This window comes from Oncorhynchus nerka, linkage group LG3, assembly GCF_034236695.1.
Source record: "Oncorhynchus nerka isolate Pitt River linkage group LG3, Oner_Uvic_2.0, whole genome shotgun sequence".
NCBI lineage: Eukaryota > Metazoa > Chordata > Actinopteri > Salmoniformes > Salmonidae > Oncorhynchus > Oncorhynchus nerka.
In genome coordinates, this window is record NC_088398.1 from 78,175,904 (window position 1) to 78,195,741 (window position 19,838).

The 19,838-nt window shown below is 43.2% G+C and overlaps 1 pseudogene; it reads right to left on the reverse strand.

The window, feature by feature from the left end:
• Positions 1 to 15,154: 15,154 nt before the first annotated feature.
• LOC115117095 (E3 ubiquitin-protein ligase TRIM11-like) lies at positions 15,155 to 19,689 on the reverse strand (annotated as a pseudogene).
• Between the last annotated feature and the right edge of the window lie 149 nt (positions 19,690 to 19,838).

The window sequence follows — 19,838 nt, forward strand, 5'->3', positions numbered from 1 at the left end:
TCTGTACCGGTACTATATAGCCTCCACAGACTCTGTACCAGTACCCTGTATATATCCTCCACATTGACTCTGAGGTACCCCTGTATATAGCCTAGAGTACCAGTCTGTATATAAACTCTGACCGCCCCTGTATATAGCCTCCACATTGACTCTGAGTACCCCTCTACATAAAGACCCCTGTATATAGAGCCTCTGTATATAAATTGACTCTGTACCAGTACCCCTGTATATAGCCTCCACATTGACTCTGTACCGGCACCCCTATATAACATTGACTCTGTACCAGTACCCCTGCATATAGCCTCCACATTGACTCTGTACATATATAGCCTCCACATACTCTGAGTACCCTATATAACATTGACTCTGTACCAGTACCCCCTGTATAGAGACTCTGTACCAGTATATATATCCTCCACATTGACTCTGTACCAGTACCCCTGTATATAGCCTCCACATTGACTCTGTACTGGTACCCCCTGTATAAAGCCTCCATATTGACTCTGTACCGTTACCCCCTGTGTAAAGAGACTCTGTACCAGTACCCCCTGTATATAGCCTCCACATTGACTACACCCCCTATATAGAGACTCTGACCAGAGCCCTCTACTCTAAAGAGTGATAGAGTCTCTACCCTGTATATAGCCTCCACATTGACTCTGTACCAGTACCCCCTGTATAGAGCCTCCACATTGATAAAGAGCTGTATAGAGTGACTCTGTACCGTAATAAATAGCCTCCATAGACTCTGTACTATATAAAGAGACTCTCCCTGTATAAAGTCTCGTTGTTGTTATTTTATTGCTGTTGTTTACTTATTTGTAACTTTTATTTTTTACTTAACAATTTTTCTTACAATTGCATTATTGGTTAAGGGTTTGTAAGTTAGCGTTTCACCGTAAGGTTGTATTCTGTTGTATTCTGCTGCGCATGTGACAAATACAATTTGATTTGATTTGAGAAGACAAGATGAGGAAAAGATCAACTTGGAGATGAGAGCAACACACATCTGAAGGATATCCAGGAAAGCACAGCAAAAAGGCTCACCACAACAAACTGTTACAATCTGTTGTTAAACATTTTTTGATTAGATTAGTAGATTTGTTAGAAAGGAAAGTAGAATATATTCTGTCAGATATGCATATACAGGCAGGCGTGTGTCTTGTTAGTTGCTCGCGTCTCAAATTGCATTCTGTCATTACACCACACTATCACAAGGGGGCACAAATTGACGTAAATTAACGGAGGTGTTTTCAGTCTCTTTTCTCTATTATATCTACACTATTTACCACAGTGTGAAAGAGCGATAGAGCCTCTACATAAAGAGCGGTAGAGCCTCTACATAAAGAGAGATAGAGCCTCTACATAAAGAGCGATAGAGCCTCTACATGAAGAGCGATAGAGCCTCTATATAAAGAGCGATAGAGCCTCTATATAAAGAGCGGTAGAGCCTCTATATAAAGAGCGGTAGAGCCTCTACATAAAGAGAGATAGAGCCTCTATATAAATAGTGGTAGAGCCTCTATATAAAGAGCGATAGAGGCTCTACATATAGAGAGATAGAGCCTCTATATAAAGAGCGATAGAGCCTCTATATAAAGAGCGATAGAGCCTCTACATATAGAGAGATAGAGCCTCTATATAAAGAGCGGTAGAGTCTCTACATATAGAGAGATAGAGCCTCTATATAAAGAGCGGTAGAGTCTCTACATAAAGAGCGGTAGAGCCTCTACATAAAGAGCGATAGAGCCTCTATATAAAGGGCGATAGAACCTCTACATAACGAACGATAGAGCCTCTACATAAAGAGTGATAGAGTCTCTACATAAAGAGTGATAGAGTCTCTACATAAAGAGTGACAGAGCCACTACATATAGAGAGATAGAGCCTCTACATAAAGAGTGATAGAGTCTCTACATAAAGAGCGATAGAGCCTCTACATAAAGAGCGATAGAGTCTCTACATAAAGAGCGATAGAGTCTCTATATAAAGAGCGATAGAGTCTCTATATAAAGAGAGATAGAGCCTCTATATAAAGAGCGATAGAGCCTCTACATAAAGAGCGATAGAGCCTCTACATAAAGAGCGATAGAGCCTCTACATAAAGAGCGGTAAAGTCTCTACATAAAGAGCGGTAAAGTCTCTACATAAAGAGCGGTAAAGTCTCTACATAAAGAGCGATAGAGTCTCTACATAAAGAGAGATAGAGCCTCTACATAAAGAGCGATAGAGCCTCTACATAAAGAGCGATAGAGCCTCTACATAAAGAGTGATAGAGTCTCTACATATAGAGCGATAGAGCCTCTACATAAAGAGAGATAGAGCCTCTACATAAAGAGCGATAGAGCCTCTACATAAAGAGTGATAGAGTCTCTACATATAGAGTGATAGAGCCTCTACATAAAGAGCGATAGAGGCTCTACATAAAGAGTGATAGAGTCTCTACATATAGAGCGATAGAGCCTCTACATAAAGAGCGATAGAGCCTCTACATAAAGAGTGAAAGAGTCTCTACATATAGAGAGATAGAGCCTCTATATAAATAGTGGTAGAGCCTCTATATAAAGAGCGGTAGAGCCTCTACATATAGAGAGATAGAGCCTCTATATAAAGAGCGATAGAGCCTCTATATAAAGAGCGGTAGTCTCTCTACATAAAGAGCGATAGAGCCTCTATATAAAGAGCGATACAGCCTCTACATATAGAGAGATAGAGCCTCTATATAAAGAGTGATATAGCCTCTATATAAAGTGCGATAGAGCCTCTACATATAGAGAGATAGAGCCTCTATATAAAGAGTGATATAGCCTCTATATAAAGAGCGATAGAGCCTCTACATATAGAGAGATAGAGTCTCTACATAAAGAGCGGTAGAGCCTCTACATAAAGAGCGATAGAGCCTCTATATAAAGAGCGATAGAACCTCTACATAACGAGCGATAGAGCCTCTACATAAAGAGTGATAGATTCTCTACATAAAGAGCGGTAGAGTCTCTACATAAAGAGCGATAGATTCTCTACATAAAGAGTGATAGAGTCTCTACATAAAGAGTGATAGAGTCTCTACATAAAGAGTGATAGAGTCTCTACATAAAGAGTGATAGAGCCACTACATATAGAGAGATAGAGCCTCTACATAAAGAGTCATAGAGTCTCTACATAAAGAGCGATAGAGCCTCTATATAAAGAGCGATAGAGTCTCTACATAAAGAGCGATAGAGTCTCTATATAAAGAGCGATAGAGTCTCTATATAAAGAGAGATAGAGCCTCTATATAAAGAGCGATAGAGCCTCTACATAAAGAGTGATAGAGCCTCTACATAAAGAGCGATAGAGCCTCTACATAAAGAGCGGTAAAGTCTCTACATAAAGAGCGATAGAGTCTCTACATAAAGAGCGGTAAAGCCTCTACATAAAGAGAGATAGAGCCTCTATATCAAGAGCGATAGAGCCTCTACATAAAGAGCGGTAAAGTCTCTACATAAAGAGAGATAGAGCCTCTACATAAAGAGTGATAGAGCCTCTACATAAAGAGCGATAGAGGCTCTACATAAAGAGTGATAGAGTCTCTACATATAGAGCGATAGAGCCTCTACATAAAGAGCGATAGAGCCTCTACATAAAGAGTGAAAGAGTCTCTACATATAGAGAGATAGAGCCTCTATATAAATAGTGGTAGAGCCTCTATATAAAGAGCGGTAGAGCCTCTACATATAGAGAGATAGAGCCTCTATATAAAGAGCGATAGAGCCTCTATATAAAGAGCGGTAGTCTCTCTACATAAAGAGCGATAGAGCCTCTATATAAAGAGCGATACAGCCTCTACATATAGAGAGATAGAGCCTCTATATAAAGAGTGATATAGCCTCTATATAAAGTGCGATAGAGCCTCTACATATAGAGAGATAGAGCCTCTATATAAAGAGCGGTAGAGTCTCTACATATAGAGAGATAGAGCCTCTATATAAAGAGCGTTAGAGTCTCTACATAAAGAGCGGATAGAGCTCTACATAAAGAGCGATAGAGCATCTATATAAAGAGCGATAGAACCTCTACATAACGAGCGATAGAGCCTCTACATAAAGAGTGATAGATTCTCTACATAAAGAGCGGTAGAGTCTCTACATAAAGAGCGATAGATTCTCTACATAAAGAGTGATAGAGTCTCTACATAAAGAGTGATAGAGTCTCTACATAAAGAGTGATAGAGTCTCTACATAAAGAGTGATAGAGCCACTACATATAGAGAGATAGAGCCTCTACATAAAGAGTGATAGAGTCTCTACATAAAGAGCGATAGAGCCTCTATATAAAGAGCGATAGAGTCTCTACATAAAGAGCGATAGAGTCTCTATATAAAGAGCGATAGAGTCTCTATATAAAGAGAGATAGAGCCTCTATATAAAGAGCGATAGAGCCTCTACATAAAGAGTGATAGAGCCTCTACATAAAGAGCGATAGAGCCTCTACATAAAGAGCGGTAAAGTCTCTACATAAAGAGAGATAGACCCTCTACATAAAGAGTGATAGAGCCTCTACATAAAGAGCGATAGAGCCTCTACATAAAGAGCGGTAAAGTCTCTACATAAAGAGCGATAGAGCCTCTACATATAGAGCGATAGAGCCTCTACATAAAGAGCGATAGAGCCACTACATATAGAGAGATAGAGCCTCTACATAAAGAGCGATAGAGCCTCTACATAAAGAGCGATAGAGCCTCTACATAAAGAGAGATAGAGCCTCTACATATAGAGAGATAGAGCCTCTACATAAAGAGTGATAGAGTCTCTACATATAGAGAGATAGAGCCTCTATATAAAGAGCGATAGAGCCTCTACATAAAGAGAGATAGAGCCTCTACATAAAGAGAGATAGAGCCTCTACATATAGAGAGATAGAGTCTCTACATAAAGAGCGATAGAGCCTCTACATAAAGAGCGATAGAGCCTCTACATATAGAGAGATAGAGCCTCTACATAAAGAGAGATAGAGCCTCTATATAAAGAGCGATAGATTCTCTACATAAAGAGCGGTAGATTCTCTATATACAGTGAGTTTCTGAAACACGGAAGCCTTCTTTGCTGATGTGAAGAAGAAACGGAATAATAGCCCAGGGATTATTTGTCAGCATAAAGCTGAGTGACTCACTCATTCATGGCTTTGGATGTAAATAAATAAGTACCAACATCCTTTCTGATAGTGTTAAATATATACAGTGGGGAGAACAAGTATTTGATACACTGCCGATTTTGCAGGTTTTCCTACTTTCAAAGCATGTAGAGGTCTGTAATTTTTTATCATAGGTACACTTCAACTGTGAGAGACAGAATCTAAAACAAAAATCCAGAAAATCACATTGTATGACTTTAAAGTAATTAATTTGCATTTTATTGCATGACATAAGTATTTGATCACCTACCAACCAGTAAGAATTCCGGCTCTCACAGACCTGTTAGTTTTTCATTAAGAAGCCCTCCTGTTCTCCACTCATTACCTGTATTAACTGCACCTGTTTGAACCCGTTACCTGTATAAAAGTCACCTGTCCACACACTCAATCAAACAGACTGCAACCTCTCCACAATGGCCAAGACCAGAGAGCTGTGTAAGTACATCAGGGATAAAATTGTAGACCTGCACAAGGCTGGGATGGGCTACAGGACAATAGGCAAGCAGCTTGGTGAGAAGGCAACAACTGTTGGCGCAATTATTAGAAAATGGAAGAAGTTCAAGATGACGGTCAATCACCCTCGGTCTGGGGCTCCATGCAAGATCTCACCTTGTGGGGCATCTATGATCATGAGGAAAGTGAGGGATCAGCCCAGAACTACACGGCAGGACCTGGTCAATGACCTGAAGAGAGCTGGGACCACAGTCTCAAAGAAAACCATTAGTAATACACTATGCCGTCATGGATTAAAATCCTGCAGCGCACGCAAGGTCCCCCTGCTCAAGCCAGCGCATGTCCAGGCCCGTCTGAAGTTTGCCAATGACTATCTGGATGATCCAGAGGAGGAATGAGAGAAGGTCATGTGGTCTGATGAGACAAAAATAGAGCTTTTTGGTCTAAACTCCACTCGCCGTGTTTGGAGGAAGAAGAAGGATGAGTACAACCCCAAGAACATCATCCCAACCGTGAAGCATGGAGGTGGAAACATCATTCTTTGGGGATGCTTTTCTGCAAAGGGGACTGGACGACTGCACCGTATTGAGGGGAGGATGGATGGGGCCATGTATCGCGAGATCTAGGCCAACAACCTCCTTTCAGTAAGAGCATTGAAGATGGGTCGTGGCTGGGTCTTCCAGCATGACAACGACCTGAAACACACAGCCAGGGCAACTAAGGCGTGGCTCCTTAACAAATCAAAATATATTTTCCTTGATGGCAGCATTGCACACTCTTGGCATTCTCTCAACCAGCTTCATGAGGTAGTCACCTGGAATGCATTTCAATTAACAGGTGTGCCTTCTTAAAAGTTCATTTGTGTAATGTCTTTCCTTCTTAATGCATTTGAGCCAAACAGTTGTGTTGTGACAAGGTAGGAGTGGTATACAGAAGAAAGCCCTATTTGGTAAAAGACCAAGTCCATATTATGGAAAGAACAGCTCGAATGAGCAAAGAGAAATGACAGTCCATCATTATTTTAAGACATGAAGGTCAGTCAATATGGAAAATTTCAAGAAATGTGAAAGTGTCTTCAAGTGCAGTTGCAAAAAACCATCAAGAGCTATGATGAAACTGGCTCTCATGAGGACCGCCACAGGATGGGAAGACTAAGAGTTACCTCTGCTGCAGTAGAGGATAAGATCATTAGATTTACCAGCATCAGAAATTGCTTCACAGAGTTCAAGTAACTGGCACATCTCAACATCAACTGTTCAGAGGAGACTGCGTGAATCAGGCCTTCATGGTCGAATTGCTACAGAAGAAACCACTACTAAAGGAAACTAATAATAAGAAGAGACTTGCTTGGGCCAAAAAACACGAGCAATAGACATTAGACCGGTGGAAATTTGTTCTTTGGTCTGGAGTCCAAGATTTTGAGATTTTTTGTTCCAACCACCATGTCTTCGTGAGACGTTGTGTGGCTATTTGAAGAATCTTAAATATATTTTGATTTGTTTAACACTTTTTTCGTTACTACATGATTCCATATGTGTTATTTCATAGTTTTGATGTCTTCACTATTATTTTACAATGTAGAAATCAGTGCAATTAACAATAAATGAATGAATGAGTAGTTGGGTCCAAACTTTTGACTGGTACTGTAAAAACAGGATGTTTCATGGGGAAATAGTAAAAATAAAGAAAAACCCTTGAAAGAGTAGGTGTTTTAAAACTTTTGACTGGTAGTGTATATATGAGATGAGTAATGCAAGATATGTAAACATTAAGTGAATGAGATACCATAGAATAGTATAGAACACAGTATATACATATGAGATGAGTAATGCCAGGTATGTAAACATTATTAAAGTGACTAGTTTCCATTCCTTAAAGTGGCCAGTGATTTCTAGTCTATGCCTATAGGCAGAAGCCTCTAATGTGCTAGTGATGGCTGTTTAACAGTCTGATGGCCTTGAGATAGAAGCTGTTTTTCAGTCTCTCGGTCCCAGCTTTGATGCACCGATATCGACCTCGCCTTCTGGATGATAACGGGGTGAACACGCAGTGGCTTGGGTGGTTGATGTCCTTGATGATATCTTTGGCCTTCCTGTAACATCGGGTGCTGTAGGTGTCCTGGAGGGCAGGTAGTTTGCCCCAGGTAGTGCGTTGGGCAGACCGCACCACCCTCTGGACAGCCTTACGGTTGAGGGTGGTGCAGTTGCCGTACCAGGCGGTGATACAGCCCGACAGGATGCTTTCAATGGTGCATCTGTAAAAGTTTGTGAGGGTTTTAGGTGACAAGCCAAATTTCTTTAGCCTCCTGAAGTTGAAGAGGCGCTGTTGCACCTTCTTCACCACACTGTCTGTTTGGAGGGTCCATTTCAGTTTGTCAATGATGTGTACGCCAAGGAACTTGAAGCTTTCCACCTTCTCGACTGCGGTCCCATCGATGTGGATAGGGGGGCACATCCTCCGGTGTTCCTGAAGTCCACGATCATCTCCTTTGTTTTGTTGACGGTGAGTGAGAGGTTTTTTTCCAGGCACCACACTCAAACTTGATGATTGAGTTGGAGGCGTGCTTGGGCCATGCAGTCATGGGTGAACAGGGAGTACAGGAGGGGGCTGAGCACGCACCCTTGTGGGGCCCCATTGTTGAGGATCAGCGGAGTGGTGGTGATGTTTCCTACGTTCACCACCTGGGGGCGGCCCATCAGGAAGTCCAGGACCCAGTTGCACAGGGCGGGGTCCAGACAAAAGGCCTCGAACTTAATAATGAGATTGGAGGGTACTATGGTGTTGAATGCTGAGCTATAGTCAATAAACAGCATTCTTACATAGGTATTTTTTTTATTTTTTTTATTTATTTCACCTTTATTTAACCAGGTAGGCTAGTTGAGAACAGGTTCTCATTTGCAACTGCGACCTGGCCAAGATAAAGCATAGCAGAGTGAACAGACAACACAGAGTTACACATGGAGTAAACAATTAACAAGTCAATAACACAGTAGAGAAAAAAAGGGGAGTCTATATACAATGTGTGCAAAAGGCATGAGGAGGTAGGCGAATAATTACAATATTGCAGATTAACACTGGAGTGATAAATGATCAGATGATCATGTACAGGTAGAGATATTTGTGTGCAAAAGAGCAGAAAGGTAAATAAATAAAAACTGTGGGGATGAGGTAGGTGAAAATGGGTGGGCTATTTACCAATAGATTATGTACAGCTGCAGCGATCGGTTAGCTGCTCAAATAGCTGATGTTTGAAGTTGGTGAGGGAGATAAAAGTCTCCAACTTCAGCGATTTTTGCAAATCGTTCCAGTCACAGGCAGCAGAGTACTGGAACGAAAGGCGGCCGAATGAGGTGTTGGCTTTGGGGACGCTCAATGAGATGCACCTGCTGGAGCGCGTGCTACGGATGGGTGTTGCCATCGTGACCAGTGAGCTGAGATAAGGCGGAGCTTTGCCTAGCATGGCCTTGTAGATGACCTGGAGCCAGTGGGTCTGGCGACGAATATGTAGCGAGGGCCAGCCGACTAGAGCATACAAGTCGCAGTGGTGGGTAGTATAAGGTGCTTTAGTGACAAAACGGATGGCACTGTGATAAACTGCATCCAGTTTGCTGAGAAGAGTGTAGGAAGCCATTTTGTAGATGACATCGCCGAAGTCGAGGATCGGTAGGATAGTCAGTTTTACTAGGGTAAGCTTGGCAGCGTGAATGAAGGAGGCTTTGTTGCGGAATAGAAAGCCGACTCTTGATTTGATTTTCGATTGGAGATGTTTGATATGGGTCTGGAAGGAGAGTTTGCAGTCTATCCAGACACCTAGGTACTTATAGGTGTCCACATATTCAAGGTCGGAACCATCCAGTGTGGTGATGCTAGTCGGGCAAGCGGGTGCAGGCAGCGATCGGTTGAAAAGCATGCATTTGGTTTTACTAGCGTTTAAGAGCAGTTGGAGGCCACGGAAGGAGTGTTGTATGGCATTGAAGCTCGATTGGAGGTTAGATAGCACAGTGTCCAATGACGGGCCAAAAGTGTATAGAATGGTGTCGTCTGCGTAGAGGTGGATCAGGGAATCGCCCGCAGCAAGAGCAACATCATTGATATACACAGAGAAAAGAGTCGGCCCGAGAATTGAACCCTGTGGCACCCCATAGAGACTGCCAGAGGACCGGACAACATGCCCTCCGATTTGACACACTGAACTCTGTCTGCAAAGTAATTGGTGAACCAGGCAAGGCAGTCATCCGAAAAGCCGAGGCTACTGAGTCTGCCGATAAGAATATGGTGATTGACAGAGTCGAAAGCCTTGGCAAGGTCGATGAAGACGGCTGCACAGTACTGTCTTTTATCGATGGCGGTTATGATGTCGTTTAGTACCTTGAGTGTGGCTGAGGTGCACCCGTGACCGGCTCGGAAACCAGATTGCATAGCGGAGAAGGTACGGTGGGATTCGAGATGGTCAGTGACCTGTTTGTTGACTTGGCTTTCAAGACCTTAGATAGGCAGGGCAGAATGGATATAGGTCTGTAACAGTTTGGGTCCAGGGTGTCTCCCTTTGAAGAGGGGGATGACTGCGGCAGCTTTCCAATCATTGGGGATCTCAGACGATATGAAAGAGAGGTTGAACAGGCTGGTAATAGGGGTTGCGACAATGGCGGCGGATAGTTTCAGAAATAGAGGGTCCAGATTGTCAAGCCCAGCTGATTTATACGGGTCCAGGTTTTGCAGCTCTTTCAGAACATCTGCTATCTGGATTTGGGTAAAGGAGAACCTGGAGAGGCTTGGGCGAGGAGCTGCGGGGGGGCCGGAGCTGTTGGCCGAGGTAGGAGTAGCCAGGCGGAAGGCATGGCCAGCCGTTGAGAAATGCTTGTTGAAGTTTTCGATAATCATGGATTTGTCGGTGGTGACCGTGTTCCCTAGCCTCAGTGCAGTGGGCAGCTGGGAGGAGGTGCTCTTGTTCTCCATGGACTTCACAGTGTCCCAGAACTTTTTGGAGTTGGAGCTACAGGATGCAAACTTCTGCCTGAAGAAGCTGGCCTTAGCTTTCCTGACTGACTGCGTGTATTGGTTCCTGACTTCCCTGAACAGTTGCATATCGCGGGGACTGTTCGATGCTAATATATTCTAATATGGTGAGGAAGTTACTCTTAAAGAATGACCAGGCATCCTCAACTGACGGGATGAGGTCAATGTCCTTCCAGGATACCCGGGCCAGGTCGATTAGAAAGGCCTGCTCACAGAAGTGTTTTAGGGAGCGTTTGACAGTGATGAGGGGTGGTCGTTTGACTGCGGCACCGTAGCGGATACAGGCAATGAGGCAGTGGTCGCTGAGATCCTGGTTGTAGACAGCGGAGGTGTATTTGGAGGGCCAGTTGGTCAGGATGACGTCTATGAGGGTGCCCTTGCTTACAGAGTTAGGGTTGTACCTGGTGGGTTCCTTGATGATTTGTGTGAGATTGAGGGCATCTAGCTTAGATTGTAGGACTGCCGGGGTGTTAAGCATATCCCAGTTTAGGTCACCTAACAGAACAAACTCAGAAGCTAGATGGGGGGCAATCAATTCACAAATGGTGTCCAGGGCACAGCTGGGAGCTGAGGGGGGTCGGTAGCAGGCGGCAACAGTGAGAGACTTATTTCTGGAGAGAGTAATTTTCAGAATTAGTAGTTCGAACTGTTTGGGTATGGACCTGGAAAGTATGACATTACTTTGCAGGCTATCTCTGCAGTAGACTGCGACTCCTCCCCCTTTGGCAGTTCTATCTTGACGGAAGATGTTATAGTTGGGTATGGAAATCTCTGAATTTTTGGTGGCCTTCCTGAGCCAGGATTCAGACACGGCAAGTATTCCTCTTGTCCAGATGGGATAGGGCAGTGTGCAGAGTGATGGCGATTGCATCATCTGTGGATCTATTGGGGGGCGGGTAAGCAAATTGAAGTGGGTCTAGGGTTGCAGGTAAGGTAGAGGTGATATGATCCTTGACTAGTCTCTCAAAGTACTTCATGATGACAGAGGCGAGTGCTAGTGTGATAGTCATTAAGTTCAGTTACCTTTGCCTTCTTGGGTACAGGAACATTGTTGGCCATCTTGAAGCATGTGGATAGGGGGGTGTTCCCTCTGCTGTTTCCTGAAGTCCACAATCATCTCCTTAGTTTTGTTGACGTTGAGTGTGAGGTTATTTTCCTGACACCACACTCCGAGGGCCCTCACCTCCTCCCTGTAGGCCGTCTCGTCGTTGTTGGTAATCAAGCCTACCACTGTTGTGTCGTCCGCAAACTTGATGATTGAGTTGGAGGCGTGCGTGGCCACGCAGTCGTGGGTGGACAGGGAGTACAGGAGAGGGCTCAGAACGCACCCTTGTGGGGCCCCCGTGTTGAGGATCAGCGGGGAGGAGATGTTGTTGCCTACCCTCACCACCTGGGGGCGGCCCGTCAGGAAGTCCAGTACCCAGTTGCACAGGGCGGGGTCGAGACCCAGGGTCTCGAGCTTGATGACGAGCTTGGAGGGTACTATGGTGTTGAATGCCGAGCTGTAGTCGATGAACAGCATTCTCACATAGGTATTCCTCTTGTCCAGGTGGGTTAGAGCAGTGTGCAGTGTGGTTGAGATTGCATCATCTGTGGACCTATTTGGGCGGTAAGCAAATTGGAGTGGGTCTAGGGTGTCAGGTAGGGTGGAGGTGATATGGTCCTTGACTAGTCTCTCAAAGCACTTCATGATGACGGAAGTGAGTGCTACGGGGCGGTAGTCGTTTAGCTCAGTTACCTTAGCTTTCTTGGGAACAGGAACAATGGTGGCCCTCTTGAAGCATGTGGGAACAGCAGACTGGTATAGGGATTGATTGAATATGTCCGTAAACACACCGGCCAGCTGGTCTGCGCATGCTCTGAGGGCGCGGCTGGGGATGCCGTCTGGGCCTGCAGCCTTGCGAGGGTTAACATGTTTAAATGTCTTACTCACCTCGGCTGCAGTGAAGGAGAGACCGCATGTTTTCATTGCAGGCCGTGTCAGTGGCACTGTATTGTCCTCAAAGCGGGCAAAAAAGTTATTTAGTCTGCCTGGGAGCAAGACATCCTGGTCCGTGACTGGGCTGGGTTTCTTCTTGTAGTCCGTGATTGACTGTCGACCCTGCCACATGCCTCTTGTGTCTGAGCCGTTGAATTGAGATTCTACTTTGTCTCTGTACTGACGCTTAGCTTGTTTAATAGCCTTGCGGAGGGAATAGCTGCACTGTTTGTATTCGATCATGTTGCCAGACACCTTGCCCTGATTAAAAGCAGTGGTTCGCGCTTTCAGTTTCACGCGAATGCTGCCATCAATCCACGGTTTCTGGTTAGGGAATGTTTTTATCGTTGCTATGGGAACGACATCTTCAACGCACGTTCTAATGAACTCGCACACCGAATCAGCGTATTCGTCAATATTTTTATCTGACGCAATACGAAACATGTCCCAGTCCACGTGATGGAAGCAGTCTTGGAGTGTGGAGTCAGCTTGGTCTGACCAGCGTTGGACAGACCTCAGCGTGGGAGCCTCTTGTTTCAGTTTCTGCCTGTAGGCAGGGATCAACAAAATGGAGTCGTGGTCAGCTTTTCCGAAAGGGGGGCGGGGCAGGGCCTTATATGCGTAGCGGAAGTTAGAGTAACAGTGATCCAGGGTTTTACCACCCCTGGTTGCGCAATCGATATGCTGATAAAATTTAGGGAGTCTTGTTTTCAGATTAGCTTTGTTAAAATCCCCAGCTACAATGAATGCAGCCTCCGGATAAATGGTTTCCAGTTTGCAAAGAGTTAAATAAAGTTTGTTCAGAGCCATCGACGTGTCTGCTTGGGGGATATATACGGCTGTGATTATAATCGAAGAGAATTCTCTTGGAAGATAATGCGGTCTACATTTGATTGTGAGGAATTCTAAATCAGGTGAACAGAACGATTTGAGTTCCTGTATGTTTCCTTCATCACACCATGTCTCGTTAGTCATGAGGCATACGCCCCCGCCACTCTTCTTACCAGAAAGATGTTTGTTTCTGTCGGCGCGATGCGTGGAGAAACCCGTTGGCTGCACCGCAACGGATAGCGTCTTCCCAGTAAGCCATGTTTCCGTGAAGTTGTCAAGAGACTGGACATTGGCAAGAAGAATGCTGGGGAGTGGTGCGTGATGTGCCCTTGTCCTGAGTCTGACCAGAAGACCGCTACGTTTCCCTCTTTTTCGGAGTCGTTTCCTTGGGTCGCTGCATGCGATCCATTCCGTTGTCCTGTTTGTAAGGCAGAACACAGGATCCGCGTCGCGGAAAACATATTCTTGGTCGTACTGTTGGTGAGTTGACGCTGATCTTATATTCAGTAGTTCTTCTCGACTGTATGTAATGAAACCTAAGATGACCTGGGGTACTAATGTAAGAAATAACACGTAAAAAAACAAAAAACTGCATAGTTTCCTAGGAACGCGAAGCGAGGCGGCCATCTCTGTCGGCGCCGGAAGTGTAGATGGACGGAGGAGAATTATCTTGGGAGATAATATGGTCGCCATTTAAAATTGTGAGATATTCTACGTCGGGTGAACAAAAGGACTTGAGTTCCTGTATGTTCCTAGAATTACACCGTGAGTCGTTAATCATGAAACACACCCCTCCGCCCTTCTGCTTCCCGGGGAGATATTTATTCCTGTCTGCGTTATGTACCGAGAACTGGGCTGGGATCTGGTGACTGTGTGTGTGTGTGTGTGCGCACGTGTCTCTCTCACACACACACACTTTAAACCCCCTATGCTCCTTTGAGGCCCCTCTTTCAAAGACACTGAGATGTCTGTTTGCAAACATAATGGTCAACTGGGTATTTTTATACATGACTAAGCATGATGGGATGGAATCACCTTCTTTCTAAGTACTTTTGGTTCCCTCATTTACTTCAGTGTTTCCATTATGTTGACTTGTATTTCTATACAGAGGAAAGAATATGCACCAGTTTGAAAGTCATGGTAACCTTGGTAACGTGTAATACCACAGCAGTATGTAACCTAGGTAACCCATTACTCTAAAGTGAAAATACTTCACCACATCAACAGTTCACATTGAGAACTGACCTCGAGGCACGTCGCCTCGAGGTCAGAGTGTTGGGCCGAAAGGTTGCTGGTTTGAATACTGGTAAAAAAAATAATAATAATCTGTCGATGTTTGCTCCAGGGGAGCTGTACAAGCAGGAAGGGATAGATACACTAAACTACCAGCAGAGGGCACTGCTGTAACACATATATATATATAATATATCTCATTTAACGAGGCAAGTCAGTTATGAACAAATTCTTATTCAGTGACGGCCTACCGGGGAACGGTGGGTTAACTGCCTTGTTCAGGGGCAGAACGACAGGTTTATTACCTTGTCAGATCGGGGATTCGATCCAGGAAACTTCCGGTTACTGGCCCAATGCTCGTTTACATTTGAAACACACCTTTCAGAGATGTAGCTTGATATTTCAACAAATATACTCAGTATAAAACACTTTGAATATGTGTTAGTAAAAGACAACAGGGTTAAAGAACGAAAATCATTTTTGTTACATTGCATTTTTATTGATATTTCGAATCCATCAATTTCATCAAGTGCACATTTTTGAGTGTTTTTAAAAAAAAAACTCACCCACCCAGCAATCTGACATTACAGAAAATCTATGATAAGCGGGAGAAAAAAAATTGTACCAACAAAAAGCAAAAACAAGATATTAATCTTTTAATACATCAATGAGGTAAAGTCCTATCTTCTGTGCAGTCACAACAAGCATCATGTTTAATAAAGACAACTATCAATCGTGCCGTTTTACTTTTTCTTTTAACAGTGTACAAAAAACAGATTGCATTCCAAATTAACATTTTAGATTATGTAACCGTTCCATGACTATAAATCTACCGATGGGTATATTCATCATTTGGGTCCCCTAATTTAACCTAATATCTGCCCCTTTAGGGATTACAAACATGGGGTACAGAGGTTCACTGAATTTGGTGTTGAAAGAGTAAACACGATTTACTGCATTAACTGAGTTACTTTGACGTATATTTACTGTACTTGATACATTACCGTACACAGCAAGGATTCCAGAGTCACAGTCTAAATACACATGAATGCTGCTAAGAGAGTTGTTACCAGTGGTTATGGTATAAACTGCCTCACCTGAATTTGCCTCAGCATATGGCGTAGACTGAGAGGTGGAAAACCGTATGCGCCAACTCTCCTTCATTTCGCCAGCGTTTTCCTTGTACATCACCCCAACCTCACAACACGAGACCTCCTGTGATCCACTGGGAAGATTCTTAAAGTGCACTTGCCAGTAGTGACAGCCTCTACTGTAGCCTTGTGCGCCCCTCACCATTTCACTCTGTTCGAGCCGCTCTGGGTGGAGGGTGTGAGGCTGGATGTATGGGTATGTGTTCCTAGCACTGGTCATGTCCAGAGATAGCCAGATATGTCTCCCGACAGAATTGGGATCCAAGGTGATGGTCTTTTCATCTGTTGATTCAGTCAAGAATACTTAAAAACAGTCATCGTTAATGGTAATATTGAATATGCTGTGGTAAAACACTACTTAGAAGGCAAACACGGCCCACCGTCCTCTTTATGCTTTTGTGGGTCTAGAACAGTTCACACCTATCAGAGGGGGTAACCTCCCAAAAATGCTCTCACAATGAGAGATGGTATTTAATCTATCAATACAAAAACATGGATCCTTGAGGTCCAAGTGTAGATTTCTCATTCAGACTTTTGTTATAGATGATATAGCTGTACTGAACCTTTTGTTATAGATGATATAGCTGCACTGAACCTTTTGTTATAGATGATATAGCTGCACTGTACTGAACCTTTTGTTATAGATGATATAGCTGCACTGTACTGAACCTTTTGTTATAGATGATATAGCTGCACTGTACTGAACCTTTTGTTATAGATGATATAGCTGCACTGTACTGAACCTTTTGTTATAGATGATATAGCTACACTGAACCTTTTTTTATAGATGATATAGCTGCACTGTATTTTTAATGCTTATACAATATGTATCATTTCCTACATTCAATCACAATCTTTCTATCCAGATGTTTATTTTTCTATTCCCCAAAACATCTATTTTTCTAGGCTTTACTGTGCAAAAGGAAGTAACTAAATGCACCACAATTCAAATGTGTGAGATATATATATATATAGTAACAATAATTTGTTCACTAATGTTTTTATTACCACTATGTACCACCCTCACACAGGTGAGGCAATTGTAATTATCACCTAGGCAACTGCATAAAAAAAAAAATTACAACAGTTTTGGCACATCTTTAGATGCTCTGATAAAGGCGTAACTTCCCAAATGCGTCTGCCTGCCCGGCCCCCCAAAAAATAAACACTGAAATTAGTTAACGCCTTTAAGTTCAAAAAAATAAATTGTTTTACTATTTTGAGTATCACAATTTCCAAATGTTCTAGAAATTAGGATTTAATTTGAGGTCAGTGTCAGATATGACAGAGCATAAAACCAGAACTGTTGTGCAAGATCTATTGTGGAGTGTTTACCCACTCCAACAGTTTGATTAGTGTTGTGTGTCAACTGTACACAATAGGCTCTGATATCAGATATTGTGTATGTCTAGTACTGAACCATTAGACTACATAGAAGTATTGCTCAATACCAGAGACTTTCACAAAGTGAATATAACATCATGTTGAAATCAAATCAGATTCATTATACTTACATTGTTTCAGTGTTGACAGTGAACACCGACAGGCTGTGGGATCTACACGTAAAGCTGTCCTAGTGTCACAACCTTGGTCTGTGGATAGAAGAAATAGTCATGGAACACAATGATGTTTTTATGAATAGCTGCAGTTTCTCTTCCTGAATTACTGTAAATAGTCTAATTACACGGTAATTAGACTATTTATTAGACTATTAAATGAATGTACTGACCCTTCCAGATCCTGTCAACCTCCTTGTGGAGCATCTCTTTGAGTTCTCCTGCCTGAACAAGTCTCTCCTCTGGGTCCAGACTGACAAGGTATGGAGATGCATCAACTGGGCCTTTCTGCAGGGCATTGTAATCCTGAAAACAGGAGGATATTTAGCCACTCTTGGAGGACAATGGAGGTTGATCCTAGAACTGCTGTGTTGTCATTAAAAACCAACATGTTTCAGCTTGTAGCCTTCATCAGGGTTTTACAGACAACCCTGAATATAATAATTATATATATATATATATGACACCAGTAAGGCAGACGTCAGCTCAAAGTCCACTTTGACCTTTTGGGCTCGAGTTGGTAAATATTTGTTGAAACAAAGTGTAAATTCACCTGAAGCAACCTCCCAGGTTCTTCACCCTGCAATGCGAGCTCAATCCCAGTGACCTCATCCTCCAAGCTCTTGAATCTCTTCTCCATCTTCTGAATCTCACTCTCTGTTTTCAGCAGCATCTCTTTCTCTTTCTCCTCCATTGAGGCCATGCGTTGTTTCTGCTCCTCTGTGATGGCTGAGATCAGCATGATGAAATTTGTCTGCTGTTCTTGTTTCTGTAGACTGGCAGAGATCTGACAGGAAGAGGTGTCGGAACAAAAAGACATGACACAGTGGATGTTTTCTAGTGTTTGTTTTCTTGCTCTTGTTTTAGTTCATCTTCCTCCCAATAACCAGTTTTATATGTTACAAAGGCTCCCTTTTACATATGAAATGGCCTCGTAATCATATTCTAGAATAGAATCAGAGGGTTTGTAGATGGAAAGAACTATGTAACCATGACATTTAACTGTGGCTGTATTCAACTCATCCACAGTCTTTTTCATATAAATACATTAAACAGTAGCTAGGTTTCCATCCAATTGGCGACACATTCTCATCTTTGCCGACGAGTCGTAGTGGGAAAACCACACAACACGTCATCGCTTGACTCCAAGTTTACTTCGATATTAAGGTTATTATATCAATATTTGCGCATATAAAATAAGTTTCCACCGATATTTCTAGCATAATTCATTTTACCGACACAAAAAGATCCCACCTTGTCTGAAGCATTTAGTTTTGTCGACATTTGGAAAGTTTACAACAACAAAAAAACGGTTTCCATCATTAAAACATTTTATCCAACATGTACTTTACTCACCAAAAGGTTGGATGGAAACCTGGTTAGTACCGTACCTTGAATGACTCCATGGTGTTCTTTGCTTTGAGAATATCCGTCTTTACCGTGCACACGCTGTTCTGTTTGGCAAGCAGCTCTTTCAGCAGTCTCTGCTGTAAATGCAGGGCATTTTATTTACACGCACAAAGTTGCACAGAGATACTGCCGTTTAAAGTTACAGTAGACATTATACTCTAGAGTAATTATTGGTCATTATTCATACTGATTTCTCGCCTTACCTTGATTTGGGGGGTCTGTTCCTCTGCAGGTGTGGTTTTGTGGGTCTTATGACCCAGAGAGTCACATTGAGCGCAGATCAGAGCCTTATCATCCAGGCAGAACAGAGACAGAGGTTGACCATGTTCACCACATAATGTGTTCACATCCCTTGGCTGAGCCAGTTCTTCAACTATAGCTGTACACTTCCCTGCCATTTTCCTGGGAGGAATGGAGATTTTCGCTGGTTCACGATGTGGCTCCGCCAATCTGAGAGTGTTGGACAGGGCGTCTAGAACATGGTTCATGGCCAGCTCAGGTCTCTCAGCGAACTTTCTCATACACAGAGGGCAGCTGCACTCCCCTTTGTTCCAGTAGGACTGTATGCATCCCTGGCAGAAGTTGTGCCCACAGGGAATCGTGACGGGGTTGGAGAAGACATCGAGACAGACAGAGCAGATAAAATGCTCCCGAGATAAACCACCCGTCGGCATTTTGTTTCGACGCAGGAAGAATGAGTGGCAAGTCTGTACAGGATGCGTGGATTTGGTAATAGGGTGTTGCCCGGATTCTTTCAACATATCAGTGAAATATCTACCAGCCCCTGGAAAGCCTCTTTTTTTTGCAGGGTGGAGTCCATGGACCTGTCATGGGATTGGATCTCTTCTTCTTCCTTGTTATTATGACGTTCGCACATGTTGTTTGTGCACGTCGCAGCGTTAGTGCGTGTTCAATCACATTACATTTGTGATACAAAAATTTAAAAGGGATACAAAAATAATAATAATAATTGCACCAACAACCAACCCTACTCCAATATAACACTATTACAACCAAAACAAGGTTTATGAAATGGTATAT